This window comes from Sminthopsis crassicaudata, chromosome 1 (genome assembly GCF_048593235.1).
Source record: "Sminthopsis crassicaudata isolate SCR6 chromosome 1, ASM4859323v1, whole genome shotgun sequence".
Lineage (NCBI taxonomy): Eukaryota > Metazoa > Chordata > Mammalia > Dasyuromorphia > Dasyuridae > Sminthopsis > Sminthopsis crassicaudata.
In genome coordinates, this window is record NC_133617.1 from 60,419,321 (window position 1) to 60,438,527 (window position 19,207).

General features: G+C 37.6%; 1 protein-coding gene and 1 long non-coding RNA gene across 4 annotated transcripts in view; one reads left to right on the forward strand and one right to left on the reverse strand.

The window, feature by feature from the left end:
• LOC141564193 (cytochrome P450 4F11-like) overlaps window positions 1-19,207 on the reverse strand; it is a 60,945-nt gene that overhangs the window by 30,909 nt on the left and 10,829 nt on the right. The window contains exon 2 of one of the 3 annotated variants that reach the window (XM_074306378.1): window positions 586-706. The exons of 1 other annotated variant lie outside the window; for it this stretch is intronic. The gene's annotated coding sequence lies outside the window, so the exon portion shown is untranslated. Of the gene's footprint in view, window positions 707-19,207 lie in introns of those variants that run through there. One more of the 3 variants, XM_074306387.1, reaches the window with a different exon arrangement.
• On the forward strand, window positions 4,121-14,190 carry LOC141552067 (uncharacterized). Its single transcript, XR_012485049.1, has 2 exons — window positions 4,121-4,542; window positions 13,943-14,190. It is a non-coding gene; the product is annotated as an uncharacterized LOC141552067 (long non-coding RNA).

Sequence of the window (19,207 nt, forward strand, 5' to 3'; positions counted from 1 at the left end):
TTTTGCTCATATTTAGTTCTTGTATTTTTAATATAATTGGGAGAGTTGCTTCTTCCAGACTCTGAGTCATGAAATTCCTACCACTTGGTCAATCTGAAATCACCTGAGACCCGATTCTGACATTCAGCACCAAAGGCTGCTGCCGCCTACAACTCACTCATGTCCCCTCTTTAGTCCGGACCCCACTGGGTAGGGCCAGCTATATGCCCCTTGTCAGCTTGGAGCAACTACAAAAGATGAGACCTTTATCCCGTTATTCCAAATTAACTTGGGGGGACTACGTGAGGGGGAAAATGATGTAAACAGTGTCCCCTTAATCTGTGGGGGGAAACTGTCCTCTAGGAGGGGCACACATGTCTGTCCATAAGGGGAAACTCCCAAAATAAGTAATCTCATTCAATTTTTAATTGAATTGAACTGAAAATCAATCTCTCAGATTCATCCAGAGATTAGGCCCCCTGGCTCTGGGTGAAAGATCAAAGCAGCCCTGATATATCTAGCACTGTCTGTCCAGACATCTTTGCAGAAGTTCTAACAGATTTTCTTCTCAATGCAAACCCATCTTTGCAATAGTCCTGACAGGACCTTGCCCACTAAGCTGTCTTCTAGCAAGCTGTCTTCTTTAGGTAAATAAATCCCCTTTTGTCACAGACTTTGGGTTTGCAAATTCTTTCCCAAGGGATCTGCAATATAAACCAGAGGGGTCCTTCATCAGAAGGAAGGAAGGAAGGAGGGAGGGAGAGAGAAAAAGAGGGAAAGAGAGAGGGAGGAAGGGAAGAAATGGAAGAGAGGGAAGGAAGGGAAGGGAAGAAAGGAGGAAGAGGAGGAAGGAAGGGAAGAAGGGGGAGAGAGAGAGAGGGAAGGGAGGAAGAAAGGAAGAAAGAAATGCATTTATTAAGTATGAAAAATGTACAATCCATTGTGGGGATGAATAGGATAAGCAGTGAAGACCTTTCATAAGAATGTGGCTCAACCCCATGCCCTAATTGTGACTTAAGACTTTGCAATAATAAACTGAGCTATAGTTAATAGCTTCGGTATCTTAAATAACAAACATTTTCCTCCTCTTCTCCCTCTGCTTTTCATTAGCATTTAAGTACCTAATACAGTAAGAATGTGTTGTTGACTAGTACTCTTTGTTTCTGGGCTCTGGGTAAATTAGAACTCCTCAGTCAATGAGAGAGAAAGTCAGAAGTGGGGTTGGGGGCCTCTAGTTAGGATCTACATGATGTTGTGTTTTGCAATTTGCACTCAGCATTCTTCCAGTGACACTTTGTCTGTTGTGAGTTGCCCTTTCTTGTAAGATCATAATAAATCCTTTTTTTTGCTTTTTTACCTTAAAAGTCTTTAGTTTTAATATGGGTTAGAATCGCTGTCCCACACAAGTTTTGGAGGCTTGTTCTGGGATATTTCCTGTTCTTAATGGGTCCCTTCCATACCAAATTCTTGGGCAGACGGAGAATTCTCCAGTCTTTGGATTCAGCTCAGAAACTCCTGCTCTGATCAGGTAAATTCCCAAAGAAAGATACTCAGAGAAAGCAAAAATAGAAGTGGGCTAGCAAAGATAGAGGATGAATTTGGCTCAGGGGATAAACCAGCAGAGAAAAGTTTGAAATCAGTCAGGGAAGTTGTACACAACCCAGGGAGAGCAAGAAACTGATGAGGTGGGGAGACTCTAAGCAGTTAGAGACCATAAGAACACTTTGCTTTTAACAAAAACTGGTGAGTCGCCTGAGTGAGTAGGATTGGAATTGGAAAACTTTAAGCACTTTAAGAAAACTTTAAGAATCCATAAAAGGCTCTTATTTCCCTTTGATACTGGGAAACTCTAAGAGGTAAGAGTCTATAAGGGTACTCCCATCTTCCTTTGGTCAGGTGAGTCTTCCATCAAAGGATAAGAATCTGTGAATCTTGGGAAAGGAACAATCTAAGGTAATCATCCAGTGTCACAGAACATAGCCCTGTAGGAAGAATTGGGATGAAATACCAAAATTTATTGGGATTAAATACTATTGTTTTGTTTGGGCAGGCATCCCACGTGGAGGAACTGTCATCCCCAGGGCAGGGTGTAAATTCAGAGGAGACTGTAATACCCAGGTGGTTGGCTCCTGTGGTTTCAGCTTCAGAACTCCCTTCTTATCCTCCACCCCAAGGAGGGGCCAAGAACAAGAGCTTGATTGATTTAGAAAAGCAATGTGCGTGTGTTCGTGTCAGTATTCTTGTCTTCTGTGTTTCTCTGAGTCAGCTGAATTACAAAGGAAAAGATCTGGCTATTTGGGCTTTAAAAGAGCTCATTTTGTACATAATAGAATTTATGCAAATAGCTTTTAACTAGAAAAAAAAGGAAGTTCTAATTCTGAGATGGGCAAGTTTTAGCTGCCACATGAAAAAGAATTTTTAAATATTGACATATTTCTGTGGTCCTAGAACTGATTGATTTGAGTCTGCAGAAATATTTAAGGTTATTGAACTGCTAAAACATTGAATGGGACTGATTGACAGATTGGATGAAGCTTTCTCAGGGTGAGACTAAGTTGCATGAATCCTGTTCCCAGAGCTGGGAGATGGGGCCTTGGATGGGTTTGGGAGGGACCCTGGATTGGTGGTTGGGGGGAAATGGGCATCATGTGATCTCTGGAGAGTCAGGCTCTGGGTAGCAGGAGATGACAGGAAATGCAGGAAGTGACTGTGACCTATGGGAGGCAGACAACATTGGTGATTTTTGGTCAAGGATGGTTACTGCCTTTTAGTTCATCCAATGAGGGGGCTTGGGTCTTTTGTTTTTAAACCTGAGAAGGTGGAAGCTGGTCAGGTTCACGAGCATATGGTGGGAATTGGGATGACTCCCAAGTGTGTGTCTGGGTCTGCAGGGACTAAACAAATGCTTTCTCTTTGGGGGTTTTGAGACTAATCATTAGGGTACTTGGTATCGTCTCTCTGTCAGCTAACTTGAGTTAGTCTGTTGTATTTTAAAGTCTAATTTTCATGACTAAAAGTCTTCTGAGGGCCTGAACCTGAGGCTTACAGAAAAACTGCAAAAGGGAAAAAAACAAAAACAAAAACAAAATGCCCTTTCTGGGATTTTTCATGCTTCTCTCTCTTGGAAAAACTTTTGAATTCTGTCCTGGCTAGGCTGGCATACCTGGATGACCTTCTTCTGGGGTTTGCATTGATGCGCCAATATCTTCAACGTGGCCCCTCAGTATTTCTGGCATGGAGCCACTGAACCACAGAGCTGGACACTTGGGTCCAAATTTTTCCAGCCCTCTCCCCCAGGATCCTAAAATCCACCAATTTCTTCAAGCCCTTCTTTCATGCTCCCCTCCCTTATTGATGGACTTGAAAGGGCAATTTTCTGCCACCTTAAATTTTGAGGCTGTGTGTGTTTAAATTGGAATCTGAAATTATATGAGATAATCCTATTAACTGATAAAATTGTGCATTTCTTTATTCTGGTATAAGATTTTAGAAATATGTGTGGATTGATATTGAAGTATTGTTTCTAGAAATTTAAATCTATATTTGATTTGATTTTAAGTTTAAAAAAAATTTATTCTTGGTAACTTATCTAAAGAAGGCACATGTTTGTATCTCCTAATTAGATGAAATATATTTAAGTTATTATGTTGCTTGCTAAATTGCACATTAGGCAATTTTTAAAAAAATGAACGAGCTGTGCTTTCACATTTTGTCAGCCCAAGTGAATATATGTGGCATAAATTTTGTGAAATTTGATCCAAAGTTATTTAGATATTACCTAGATTCTGAATTTTAAGGTTTTCCTGGCTTTCTCCCTTTAACAAGGAAATAAAAGCAAGGAAATTTGACACAGAGGGATATGTGTAATTTCAAAACAAATTGTATCTGAAAGGTGTGTGATATGTCTAAAGATAAATAAGAAGGTATTAAGGAGGTGTCCCTCTGGAGGGAGGGAATCTGGGTCCAGAATTGTTAGGATTCTTACAAGGTGCTATATATACAAGGATATAATTATCTAATTTAGCATGGTACTTAACAATTCTCTAGTTCAGTAATGTATTTACTAGAATTCCATAAGATTCACACCTTTAAGAGAGCATACTTTTAAGGCGCTCCCACAAGCCCAGGAAGTAACCAAAAACCCACTCTCTGGGAGGAGGAGTAAGAATTCATTCCAACTTCAACTTTCATGCTGGCTAGAGACCCTCAGACAAGAGCTCTTGGGAACCAAAGAGAGAGAGGGGCCTCTAAGAAAGCTAGCCGAGCCCCAAGTGAAGGAGACAAGACTTGAAGGAGAAAATAAAGGATCTGGAGATAAGATTTGGAAAGAGACAGTAAAGGACTTTAACTCCTGGCTGCATTTTGGGATTATTGAACTTAACTGAAAGGAAGGCTGCCTCCAGAAGCTCCACAGGAAACCTGCCCCCAAAAGAAAGATTGTAATTTAGAGAACAGAACACTACATCTTGGCGCCTAAACGTGGGACAGACACAATCCTGATTCCAGTGGAAAAGCCTCCGATCCAGATCTCAGTGGAAAAGTCTCTCTGACCCAGAAATAAGGGTGAGTAACAAGGAAACTTTGTTAAAGAGCTAAAGTAGAATTTCAGCGAAATGGGGCAAATTTTTAGAAAACAGCCTTCTGTTTCTGTTCAAGGAAAATGTTTAGAGAGAATTGTCAAGGTTATGAAAAGCCAAGGATTGATTATTGATCTTTTGGAGAAGATCATTGAACTTTTAAAAACTGCGCAAGTCATATGTCCTTATTTTTCTATGGAAAAAGAATTGCATCTAGATTAGTGGAAATTAGTAGGAGAGCAACTAGGTGAACACTACAATTCCAATCCAAACTCAATTTCCAAAGATATACTTCATACATATAATTTAATCCAAGTGGCTTTAGAAAGTGTTAGACTAAAGAAAAGGAAGAAAGAACAGGAGGGGGAGGATCCAACTAATTAGGTGAAAAGGATACAGAATCAGATAAGAATTCACAGCAGGAGAAATTAGGTCATTCCATATCCCCCAACTTACCTCCCTCAATTAGCCCTTTATGGGTGGAAGGAGAAGTAGGTGGGGGAGAGGCAGTGACACAAACAGAATTGCCTGTGAAGCAGCCTATGACAAGATTAGAAAAAGCATTGGTTAAGGCTAAGAGAGAAGGGCAGGATGTAAGTGATTTTATAGATGCATACCCTGTGATTGAAGAGCTTGACTCTTCAGGTCAAAAAAGGAGAAGATACGCTCCTTTTGATTTGGATAAAATTAAGGATTTGAAAAAAGGGGGCTACATCATCTTATGTTAAAATGTTACTAGATGGTTTGTTTTATGAAATTCTAACCCCTAATGATTGGAAATCCATAGCAAGGATATGTTTAGAACATGGACAAAACTTGTTGTGGCTTTCAGAGTATCATGAATTATGTAGGATTCAAGTCAGATGCTATAGGGAAATAGGAGTTAACACACAAGTCACTTTTGACCAACTAGCAGGTGAAGGTCAGTATGGAGAGAATTCAGAACAGAGTAATTATCCCATAACAGTGTATGAGCAAATTTCTAAGGCTGCAATAAAAGCTTGGGGTTCTCTCCCCGGACAGAAAGATCAAGGGGAAGCTTTCACAAAAATAGAGCAAGGTCTCAATGAACTTTTTGTGGATTTTGTGGGACATCTGCAAACTGCTGTCATAAGAGCTATTGGAGAGAATGCAGCTACAGAAATAATGACCAGACATGTGGCTATGGAAAATGCCAATGAGATTTGCAACCTCAAGATGCTTCTTTAGAGGAGATCATAAGACACTGTGCCACAGTGGGCACAAATGCTTATTATACCCAGACCATGCTGAATGTGGGAATACAGGGTCCCTCTTGGCAAAGGACTTCTAGAAAAACTTGTCGATATTTTCAATGTGGAAAAGTTGGACATCTAAGAGCTCAGTGTAAATATGGAGATAGAATGAGAAGACCTAAAACTCTATGTCCAAAATGTCACAAGGGCTTCCACTGGGCCTCAGAATGTAGATTGACCCAGGTAAATGAGAGGTGGGGCCCAGCTCCAAGAACTCAATCAAAAGACAGGTGGGGCATGATGGCAACTGAGGTTATACCCAAAGAGCCTTTAGAAGGTCAGGACTCTGATGTAATCAATCAGCCAAAAAGCAATCACATAACAGAAAAGGATTACACTTGGGGAGAATACAGACCTTTTAAACCAACAGGGCAGTGTCCAGTGCAAACAGCTCCAATGTAATTGCCAGATAAACAGCTCCAATGTAATTGCCAGATGATGAGAAGAGATTTAGAAAGTGGTAAATAGAAGGGAATTAGATAGGTTGACTGCCTGGGAGAGAGGGTTTGCTTGTATTTTTACAGACATAGAAGTAAACAGATGGAGAAGGAAACAGATGGGTGGCAACAAGCACCTGGAAAGAGACAGAAAAAAGAGAAAAACCTAAAAACAAAGGAGAAGACCTAAGAACAAAATCTGTAGGAATCATTGGATTCCCTAACACAAGATGAGACTATTGTAGGACTTCAAAATTTACAGGAATTATTGGATTCCTGGCACATAAACTAATGGATAATGGATTCCTTTTGGACTATTTCTAGGACTTATGGACTATATAAATTCCTCATGTTGATTCATGATATTTATTACATCACTTCAACCCTGTCCTTGTATTACTATGTGTTTATGTAATTTATGTAATTATGTATAATACCGCCCATATTGATGGATTTATGTATTCCTGTTTTAAGTGAGTCCCTTCAGAAACCCAGTAATCTGACTTGATTTCCCATTTCCTTTGATGTTTTCATCTCCCTGAGAAGCCAGGGAGGGTGTGACCACCTCCTTTTTACTTCTTTTTTGAGCAGTCAGGGAAGGAGTGCTCACCTTCTTTTTTGGGGATCTCACCTCCTTGAGAAATCAGGGAGGTCATGGCCACCCTGTGTTCTAAATCAAAAGAAAGGGGGAATGTTAGGATTCTTACAAGGCACTAAGTCACTGGAATGGATATAATTATTTAATTTAGCATGGTACTTAACAGTTCTCTAGTTCAGTAATGTATTTCCATGAGATTCACACCTTTAAGAGAGCACACTTTTAAGGAGTACCCACAAACCCACTCTCTGGGAGGAGGAGTAAGATTTCATTCCAATTTCCACTTTCATGCTGGATGGAAACACTTGTACAAAAGCTCTTGGGAAGCAAAGAGAGAGAGGGGCCTCTAAGAAAGCTAGCCGAGCCCCTAAGTGAAGAAGACAAGACTTGAAGGAGAAAATAAAGGATCTGGAGATAAGATTTGGAAAGAGACAGTAAAGGACTTTAACTCCTGGCTGCATTTTGGGATTATTGAACTTAACTGAAAGGAAGGCTGCCTCTAGAAGCTCCCCAAGAAACCTGCTCCCAAGAGAAGGATTGTAATTTAGAGAAACAGAACACTACACAGAATACTCTCTTAAGTGACACTAGTGGAAAAACTGAGATATTTTACTGATTATACTGGATTATTTGATAGGAGGGATGGAAGCTTTCCTCTGAGCTCTGCTGCCTTAAGAGGGGTTAGTGGAATAGCATTGAAACAAATTGTACCTAATTATGGATTGCTAGAGACTAATGATTCTGATAATAGAACATACTTTACTTCTAAGGTTTCCTAAGAAATAATAGGGAAGGGGTGGACACCTAGTTAGTATAGTGGATAGAGCACCAGGAGGACCAAAGTTCAAATATGGTCTCAGTCACTTAACACTTCCTGGCTGTATGACCCTGGACAAGTCACTTAACCCCAATAAGGAAGGAAGGAAAGGAAGAGAAGGAAGGGAAGGAAAGGAAGGAAAGGAAGAGAAAGAAGAGAAGGAAGGGAAAGAAAGGAAGGAAAGGGGAAGGGAAAGAAAAAGGAAAGAGGAAGGGAAAGGGAGAAGAAGAGAAAGGGAAAGGGAAGGGGAATGGGAAAGGAAAGGGGAAAGGAAGGAAGAAACATCTGTCCTCATCAGGAAAAGTGGAAATAATGAATCAGATTTTTAAGAAACTGATTACTAAATTGATGTTAGAGACTAAATTCCTTTGGACCAAATGTTTGTCTATTGCTTTGTTAAAGAATTAGAACTGTCCCCAGAAGTGATCTGGCACTTTCCCCATATGAGATGCTGTTGGTTTACTTTTATTTGGGAGGAGAAAGGGAAATCCCCTCTTTTGAAATGAAGGATAAGTTTTTGAAGAATTATATACTGGCTGTGTTCTCATCTCTTTCAGCCCTTAGGAAGCAAGGATGGTTGACTTGGACAGCACCTTTGGAGTTTTCAGTTCCAGGAGAGTGAGTGCTTACCAAGTCCTGGAAGAAGCAGAATGAGAATTTAACATTTTTAAGATGAAAAAAAATTATTAAAGTTAATTCTGATAAGGGTTCTTTAATGAGAAATTAGGACAATATATTCTATATTCTATGTGAGTTTTAATTGATTGTATTGTGTCATTTAAAGTTGTTCTCATTGTTTAGAGAGATTCTGAGAACAGTGATCTATGTTTTTATTGCTTTAAACATGGTTAATAACTGAACGTTGGTTATTAAGCATCTTAAAGTAAAATGATTTGTAATGTTGAATCATATCTACTTAGATATGAAGATAAGCTGTGAACTTTCTAGGATGAATCTCTTACTATTATCAATGTAAAATTATATGAAACAAATTGTACCTAAGTATGGCTTGCTAAAGACTAATGATTCTGATAATAGAACATACTTTACTTCTAAGGTTTCCTAAGAAATAATAGGGAAGGTGTGGACACCTATTTAATAGGATACTATTTAGGATATGTGATCCTTCTTGAGAGCTAAATTCATCTGAAGCTTTGATTAATGAGACTTGCTATTTGAGATAAAATCTCTTGGGATTCTAGCTGATACTTGGAGTTCTGAATTCAGGTATGATTGTTTGATGGATCCCCAAGCCAGAAATCCACCATATGAAAGGATTGCCCTTTCTCCTGAGATCTTAATACATCTTTTTTTTTTTTTTTTTTTTTTTTTTTTTTGCTTTTTACCTTGAGAGTCTCTGATTTTAATTTGGGTAAATGTCACTGTCCCACACAGGGATAAGATATAAAAATAAGGACAATTCTTTTCTCAAGGGGCTCATATTCTAATGAGGGAAGCAATGCAATTAAGAGGTTTCAGCTGCAAGTTAAACAGAAAGATCCCATGAATCACAGGGCACAATCACAAAGTAGATACTAACTAATGCCTTTTCTTTAATGCCTTTTCAGCTCTTAAATCCTACCATTTAATAATAACCCCCAGTTGAACCATTTGATGATCCTAAGAACTTCAGAGGCAAGAACTTTCTTTTTTTGATCTTCAGTAAAGATGGGATGGAATTTGAGTGTTTTACACACATTATCATAATTAGTCATTGTCTGATGCTTTTGTTTAATTATTTTTATTTGTTAAGAAAAGGAATTCAATCTTAAGGTGGGAGAGGGAAGATTTCCCTCAAGAAATAATTGGGGGGGGCAGCTAGGTGGCGCAGTGGATAGAGCACCAGCCTTGAATTCAGGAGGACCTGAGTTCAAATCTGGTCTCAGACACTTAACACTTCGTAGCTGTGTGACCCTGGGCAAGTCACTTAACCCCAGCCTCAGGGGGGGGGGGAAATAAAAATAATAATTGGGGTATAAAACAAAAGGCACTGATGACTTGTATTTTCTAAATATGGCTCCCTCTCAAAAAAAATAAGCTACTTTGAAAAGATGAGCTCTAAAGTCTCTTCCAGCTCTAAATCTGTGAGCTTATGAATGAAATTGGTTTCTTGATAAAACTCATAAACTGACTTTTTACCTGCTATATTTACAACAGTTGTCCTAGGATCTGATTTTCTTTTATTTCTTAAGTGATATAGATGCTACAAACATTCTAACATTCCATTTCCAGATTATAGAATTATCACAGATCATCAGAGTTAGAACCTCACTCCCTCTCTCACTCCCAGACCATATGAAGCAATCCCTTTAGGCTTTGATGAAGGAACAAAGTTCTAGGGAAAGGAAATTACTTGCCCCCAAATACATAGCTACCCAACTATTAGTAGAGTGAATGCTAGACTCCAGGTCTCCTGATTTTCTAGTCCAGTACTCTTTCCAAATAATACATTTCTTCTTCAAGCCTAAGGTCTTACTAGAAGCCTATATGTTATTGGACTCCATTGGACCAATTAAACAATTTAATTCAACAAATATTTATTAAACTTTTAAGCATTGCTTAAGCACTGGGAAAACAATTTGTTAATGCAGTTTTCATTTTGCTGGGGAGAACTGAAACTAAAATGCCAACCACAATGCCAAAAGATTTTCCAAAGTAAATCCATTCAAGAACAATTCCAGAAAATAGAGTTTATTTACTATCAGAAACATACAAATAGAATTTCTCTTTTCATATCTCAAAATTCAGCTCTCAAAGTTGTTTTAGTCAAATATATTTTGTATACAAGTCTCCAATTTGTCTTTGAATTTGTTCCTTTCAAAGTCTGAAAGGGACATACTCTATATAAGCAACAAACTGAAGGAGCAAAAGCAGTACCTAAAAACCTGGTCAGGAAGTTTATTAAAGGCTATAAAAGAGAACTAGCAGATCTCACACAAGACAACATTTGATTTTTGGAGATTGTCTGCTACAGTCTTCTGAGGAATGGAAAGAAATTCATTACTGGATCCATAGTATTTTTACAACTTGAAAAATGGCATTTACATGTAGTACCCTGAGTTTTGCAAAGTGTTTTACAAATTATCTCATTTTATCGACAGCAACTCCGGGAGGTAGGCTCCTTTTATTATTCTTAGTTTACAGTGAGATAAGTGAATCCCAGAACAGCTGATTTGCCCAGGATTACAAAGCTACTGAGTATCTGAAGTCAAATTTGAACTCGGGTCTTTTAACTCCAGCCCAGAGCTGGATGCTTCCAGCAGAATAGAATACAGACCATAACCAGAGAAGTACACAAATTATTGAACTTCTAGGCTGCTGATCATTCTTGAAAAATTGTCTTCTTAGAAATGTAGGAGTTTAAGAAGTTCTTGAAAGATCTGCTAAGCAATGGAATTTTTACAGGAAAATTCCATTGCCTAGCAGGTCTTTCAGGATTCTCTTAAAACAAAATATGTACGAAACACCAAGGTCTAAACAAATATGCTAAGATGAATCATCACAGTGCACCCTAAGTTCAGGATGCCCAAGATTGCCTGCTCAATTCGTTAAAAGTTCTGAAATGGAAAAGTGACTTAGGCAATTAGGAGTTTAGTTTACACCACAGATCAGGAAGGAGCTTTGTGAGTGCAGACATAGGTACTCCCCTCAAATCTGGACAATTTTATTTGGGGAAAAAAAAGCCCAAAATACAGACACTTAAAATTAAAAAAAAAAAACTCATAGAAAAATTACTGAAAGACAGATTCAAACAGTTTTGAGAGAACCTGAGAGAAAAAAGATTTTCAGAGAAAAGGTACTTGTTTAAGATAGAAATACCCTAAGTCCCTTATTTCCCACAACGTAATTTATGCATGACCACTATGAGAATCTTGAAAACATCTAGGATATTTTGTAGAACAATCGTATATTGATTATGTTATAGAAACGTGGATTTATGTTTCTTATCCTAAGAGAATGGTGAGTCACTTTACACAAGGAGCTGGGGCTTTGAGGCTGGAGTCACTCAGGAACCAATGAAGTAGAGCAAGATTAAAGCAGAGAATAAGGAATTAAGATTGCTCCCTGAAGCTTGAAGAGAGCCAAGCTTAGCTGAGCCCAACTGAGTGGAAGGCTCAGAATTGACACTGACTCTTGATTATCAAAAATAGCTAAACCTGGCTGAGACTCATAAAAAATTAGCTGATCTAAGAAAAGAACTTAGAGCCTGCTTTGTCTCCCATGGAGATAACAAAGGAAAAAAAAGATTTTGCCTCTGTTACTAATAGCTAAATAAATTAGAAAAAGAAGAATCCTCTGCTTCAGAGCTATCTAGAGACAAAGAGACTGACATGCTCTTTCTTGGCTTAAGATGGGGAAGCCTTTTTTAGAATCCAGCCTTTAAAGCAGACATAAATAATTCTGTAGATCCCAAACTAATGGGGAAGAATTTTTGTCAAAAGAATATCACATTGCCTTAAAGCCCACCAAAGACCAAGTTAAAGGACTCAACCCAAAGAGGCAGTGCTCAACACATGACTTATCTTGTGGATTATTCCCAAAAGAAACCAAGGACTTCAAGGCTTACAATGCACAGTCATGAGTTGCTCCCCCCATCCCCTTATGGCATATGTGTTCTTGTCCTTCTGTACTTCCCAGCTAACTTTTTGTACATTTGTGCCATTTTTCCAGATGGACACTGTTTGCATGGTAGGAATGACCTAGATTTATACATGTTCTACCATGATATGACTATTTTTACTTTTGCACTGTTTGGTAATTGTTTTGTAATTATAAATGTAATGAAATATAATTTGTTAAATAGAAATAGTATTATCCTGGCTGATTTGTTTAAATGGGAAGCACACCAATGGGGGCTCAGAAATGAGTAGTAGACATAGCTTCCCCACCAAGAGTAACCTAGAAAACATTAAGAATAACCTTTAGAAGTGTTGAGAATTCCTCTCTTGGAATCTCCTTACCTGCCAATATTGAGTGCAGGTTGGGCTAATGAGCCTAGCACAGATAGTGTAGAGAGTAGGGTTGCTCGTGCTACACTAATACCTTGTCCTATAGGGCTTATATATCAGAAATCATATTGATTTAAATGGTGGGAAAAGGGGATGTGTGATTCTTCATAGCAAGCAGGGCCCCTGATTTAGAAAAACACTGCACAGGAGTCAGAACTTTCTCAAGAAAGTAAATCATCAAAGGAAGTCAAACTACAGAAGCCTGAACCCATCCTTCATAGGCAGTTTGAGGAGGAAAGATAGGCAGTGGACACAATTGCCAGATAATAACATATCTAAGTGGACTTTAAACTGAAAGGGCAGAGAAGGAAAGAGCAATGCCCACATCTCTCTGCAATAAGTGGAACTGCAGAGAGGATCAGGAATATCATGGAAAGAAGAATGGCAGGTGGGGTGACAAGGAAGTTATAAAAGATTATATCCAAGAAGGGACAGAGTCATAAAACCCATGACCTCAGATAGAAAGGTGCAAAATATGGGCAATAAATGGTATAAGAAAAGAGGTTCCTCACTGGGAAGTGAATGTAAACTGTTAGCACTACTGTCTATCTACCCAGGTTACTTACACCTTCGGAATCTAATGCTTATTGTGCAACAAGAAAATGGTATTTACACACATATATTTTATCTGGGTTATATTGTAACATATTTAAAATGTATGGGATTACCTGCCATCAGGGGGAGGGAGTGGAGGGAGGGGGGAATAATTTGGAAAAATGAATACAAGGGATAATGTTATAAAAAAAATTACTCATGCATATATACTGTGAAAAAAATTATAAATAAAAAAAATATAAAAAATAAAATAAAAAAAGAGGTTCCTGGCCAACAACAACCAAAAAAATATATAAATCTGATTGAATTAGATGGGATAAAATTCAGAATAGGAATATGTCTCCAGTAAGTTATATGTCATTCAAAAGGAACAGAATAATTCCACCTCTTCCCCTTTTTTTGGCAAGACAATGGAGGATGTGATTTGCTTAAGGTCACATAGCTGGTAAATATTAATTGTCTCAGGTCAAATTTGAACTCAGGTCTCCTGACTTCAGGTGCCCCTGGTTTTTTTTTTGTTTGTTTGTTTGTTTTTTTTTTTTTTTAAGTAACATTATATAAGAATAGCTAAGCGGCACAGTGGATAGAGTGCTGGGTCTGGAGTAAAGTAGTCTCACTTTGCTGAATTTAAATTTAGCCTCGGATACTAAAGAATTGTGTGACCCTGGGCAATTCATTTAACCTTGTTTTCCTCAGTTTCTTCATCTGTAAACTGATCTGGAAAAGAAAATGCAACTTTCCAGTACCTTAGACAAGAAAATCCCAAATGGAACCATGAAGAGTTGAATGTGACTGAAACAAGTGGAACAACAAGAACAGAAAAAGAAGCTTCAATTAAAAAGAGCTAGCATGATTTCATCACAAACAGGTCATACCAGACTTGCCTTGATTTCTTTTCTGGCACATATATTAAACTAATAAATAAAGGAAACACTGTATATCTAGTTTGACCAGATTTTAAGAGAGTTTTTTTAATAGTTTGTAATTTTTTATTTCTTCATGTTTTTCATGAATCCACCTTACTGCCCAAATTGAGTAGAAAATTTAAAAAAAAAAAAAAAGTCCTCAATATATTTACATAGTCCAAAAAAAAAAAAAAACCAAATTCCCATATTTGCTGCATCTGAAAAAAAAAAAAATATATATATATATATATATATATATGCATTTTAAGTTTTTTGCCTCACAGGTAAGCCCCTTTGAAGATGGTACATAGAGTCTAATGAAAGTTAAGAATAAGCAACAATCGCTTGTGTTGGAAAGAAACAGTTAAGAAACCAGTAAAGAGGAAAAGATTAAAGATTAGTGCAGGAGAGAATGAATTAATGATTTTAAGATCACTGGCCTAGAGTTTGCAGTCTCCCTAGCCCTCTTTCAAAAATCAGTTCCTCTCTCATTCACCCATATCATTCATTCAAAATGCAATGGATGGCATGTTTCATCTTGATTCTTTTTGGATTCGTGATTTATCATTCCATTGATCAGACTTTTAAAAAGCATCTCAAAGTTGCTTTTCTCTATCATAGTTATCATTTTATAGATTGTCCCATTTATTTCTGTGCACTTCAATCTGTATAAATTCATAGACATCTTCCTAGTTTTCTCTGCAATGGTCCGTTTCAACATTTCATATGACACAATAATGTCCCTTTACATTCATATACTACAATTTGTATAGCTATTCCCCAATAAGAAGATACCCTTTTAGTTTTCACATTTTGGCTTCCATAAAAATAATTGTTATAAATATTTTTGCTAAAGAGATTAAATGTTAAATTCAATATTTAATAAAAAAAAGTTTTACTCTTTGATTTCTTTGGGGATATAGGCTTAATAGTGGAATAGCTGAGCGAAAAGGTATACAGTTTGTGTACTTAGACTTTAGCAAAACATTTGATAAAGTTTTTTATTTCATACTATTATGGTGAGAAGTGGTCTGCAATAGGAAATGGATTACATAGCTGTCCTTAAAGAGAAGGCAGTGGTTCAGTGTTGAGTTGGCAGAAGGTCTCCAATAAAGTACTCCAGGCATTTATGCTTGGCCTGTGTTATTTATGGTTGACTTTATCAATGATTTATCAATGAGTTTATAATGATTTAGATAAAGACAGAGAAAGTTTGCTCATACAATTTGCAAATGACTGGGTAGTAGAGTAAGGATTCAAAAGTATGACAGACTAGACACTAGATATAATTATAAGCATAAATTCTATTGTTCATATACCCAGGTTTGGGGAAGAAAATTCTCACAAACAGTGTAAAGAGTGGAATTGACATGAGAATTTTGGAGAGGTAAACCATTCTTCATTCCTGTCCTAAGAAAGAGATAAGCTATGGAAGACAGGCATGCAGAAGAAAGCCACCCCTGATTTCCAGCTTGTTTCCCTAAAGACTATAAGGAACTTTCCCTTGGCTGAAATCCAGGATTCTCTCTTGGTGGAAAGCTCAGCTCACACCCATGTAAAGATCTTACCTATTCATATGTGGTTTTTTTGGTATTATTATAAACTATAGAATTTCTCCAATTTCTGTTTGAAATCTAGGTTTACTTACCATTCACTATTTGTGATGTTTTTTTAATATAACATAGCATTTGAAGAGAACAAATCAAGCCTCCAGGTATAAACTTGGAATTCCTTGCTTTTTTATGGGATACAGCCAGGGAAACTAGTGGGATTTTGTTGAAGTTCACACCTTTAAATTATCCATTTGAATGGGAGGGAGGGAAGATAGTGTGTATCCTTTCTCTCAAAGGAGAACAGAAAAACCAACAGCCAACTTCATGGCCCTTCCTCCAGCTTTCCTTTAGGCAGGAATCAAAGTCTTCCTTGGAGAGAGATAAACTACATTCCAGAGATAGCTATCAGAGCTTCCCCCATAAGCCATTTATTTAGGCAATGAATGTGGATATGCACATGTTATATGACCAATAAACACCCCACACTTGAATTTTTTAAAATCATCTTCATGGATGCAAGACTAGAGAAGTATGGTGAGACAGTAGTTTACCTAAAAAAGTTCTTGGGAGGAAGGAAATAATGAAAGAGAAGCTTAATATATCATGTTGTTGTGATACGGGAGCCACCTGCCAGTGGCTGCTGGAGGTCTAACTCAGATCTGTAGAATGGATCTCTTCATGTGAGAGGATAATGATGATACAAGGAGACTGAGAGGCAGTTGTGTTCTCTGACTTTTCTCCTCTTCCCTCTGCCTCCAATTTATTTCATTTCCAATCCACAAGGAACATCTGCGTTAGTAAAAGCTGTTTTGCAACTCCTTCCAGTGTTATGATTCACAGTTGTGGGGACTTTAGGAGAAATGATCTGTCCCTTCACACTTAAACATGATCCTTAACATCATATCACATGCATAAATTATGATTCACTATAAAAAGTTATGTGGCAACCAAACTTGGACCACATTAAAACAATTTCAGGACAAAGGAAGGGATATTTTCCTCCTTTCTTTGCAGACAAAGGGGACTATAAGTATGGAACACTGTATAAACTGTCATGAGACAGCTGGGATTACTTACAGAGGATACAGCATTCCAGGCACTTACTGACTGTGTGATCTAGGGCAAGTCACTTAATCCCTGATTACCTCTGTTTCCTCCACTGAAAAATAGGGATAACATCATTTTTCTCCTAGTATTTATAAGAAGCACAGCACAATGATTGGTACATAGTAAATGCTAAATAAATGTTTATTCTCTTCTCCCTTCTCTTTATCAGAGGAGGCTGATGTATTAGTTATATTGAACTGATTTTTTTAAATGCTTTGTTACAGAAAGGGAGCTAGATTCAGAAAAGAAAGCATTGTGACCGGACTTGTGTTTAGGAAAAGCATTTTAGTGACTGAGTGTAGGATAGATTGGCGTACAGAGAGACAACTGACGACTAAAGCACAGGCAGGGATTATTCTGAAGAGGAAAAATAGCAACTATGCATATGACTGATGTGGCTGCACATTCACCAAACTAAATTTTTCAAAAGCACCAGGAGAAATTGGAAGCAAAAATAAGTAACCAAGGATGACTACAAGAGTGTGACACAACTTTCAAAATAGTGCCAATGGTATATTACCAAAGCCCAGAATGAACCATAGCAGTTGATAACAATAAGGATAATAAATGGGAGCCTTTGGAACTGGATTACAGGCAAAAGGAAGATCAAGGGAGAGATAAAACTACTTCTCAGGAAGGGAGGGAGCAAAGACAGTGATGTATGATGGTGAATGGGATGAACTCTTCAACCCTCATTTTTCTTCTGCTATCTGTAAACTGAGAAAGATAAAGCAAAAATGGTGAGCCGGAAATGGAAATCTGGTAAAGAGAAGACAGAAAGAGAGACAGAAAGAAAGATAGGCAGATAAACAGACACAGAGAGAACCAGAGCCAGACAAAAAGAAATAGATAGCCTGAAAAAGATGGAGACAGAGACAGAGAGAATGAAAGAATAAAGAATCTTCTAACTTCTCTTAATAGATTCAAATTACCAGACCTGAGCAAAACTACCTAACAATGAAAGAAATAGAAGATAAGAAAGCACTATGCAGGGCTAGCTATACTTTGTTTCACAATAGTATTTTATTTTTCTAAATACATGTAAAGGTAGTTTACAACATTCATTTTTTGTAAGATTTTGTGTTCCAAATCTTTCTCTTCCTTCCCTTACATTCTCCATCCCAAGACAGCAAGCAATCTTGTAGGTCAAACTTGTGCAAATCTTGTAAATTTATTTCCATGTTTGTCATGTTGTGTAAGAAAAATCAGATTAAAATGGAAAACAATATAGAAAGAAAAAACAAAGAAACAAAGAAAAAATGAAAATACTGTGCTTCAAACTACATTCAGGTTCCATAATTCTCTTTCTGAATGCAGATGACAAGTCCATTGAAACTGTCCTGAATCACTGAATTTCTGAGAAGAGTCAAGTTCCTCACAGTTAATTATCACATAATCCTGCTGCCACAGTGTACAATGCTCCCCTGCCTCTGTTCAGTTCACTCAGCATCAGTTCATATAAGTCTTTCCTGGCTTTTCTAAAAATCAGCCTGCTCATTATTTCTTACAGAACAAAATTTTAAATGCATATATATCATGTATCATAACTTATTCAATCATTCCCCCATTGGTGGACAGCCACTCAATTTCCACTACAAAAAGAGCTACTACAAACATTTTTGCACATATGAGTCCTTTCCCTTCATTTGTATCTAATTACACTTTGAATGAATGAATGGGGGAGTAGAAGAAAGGATACAGGGCCTGATTTCTGAAAGATAGTAAACTCTAAGCCACTGAGTTTGACTTTGATTCATCCTCTTCCTCATCTTTAATCTCTTTCTCTCTCTCTCTCTCTCTCTCTCTCTCTCTCTCTCTCTCTCTCTCTCTCTCTCTCTCTCTCTCTCTTCTCTCTCTGTCTCTGTCTCTCTCTGTCTCTCTGTCTCTCTGTCTCTCTCTCTCTCTCTCTCTCTCTCTCTCTCTCTCTCTCTCTCTCTCTTCTCTCTCTCTCTGTCTCTCTGTCTCTCTCTCTCTCTCTGTCTCTCTCTGTCTCTCTGTCTCTCTCTCTCTCTGTCCCCAAAAACAATTGTCACCTATCCTTAAAAAAAAAAAAAAAACTCAGTAAACTCTACTTACCATTCTCAAAATCTATTGTCTTCTCTCCTTTCTCCCTTTCTTAGCCAAAATCTTTGTATAAGTTTTCTATGCTCTCTGCCTCCACTTTCTCTACTCTTACTCTCTTCAAACCCCATTGTGATTCCAGCTTCTGACCATATCACTCAAGTGAAACCTCTATCTAAAGTTATTATGATTTCACTTTTGTTTTCAAATTTCCTGATTGTTCTCTTTTGCAAAAATATAAAACTTAGAAAGAGTACCTTGACTTTGACATCATCATCATTATCATTGCTGATATTTATATAATGCCTTAAGGTTTAGAAAGCACTTAACAAATA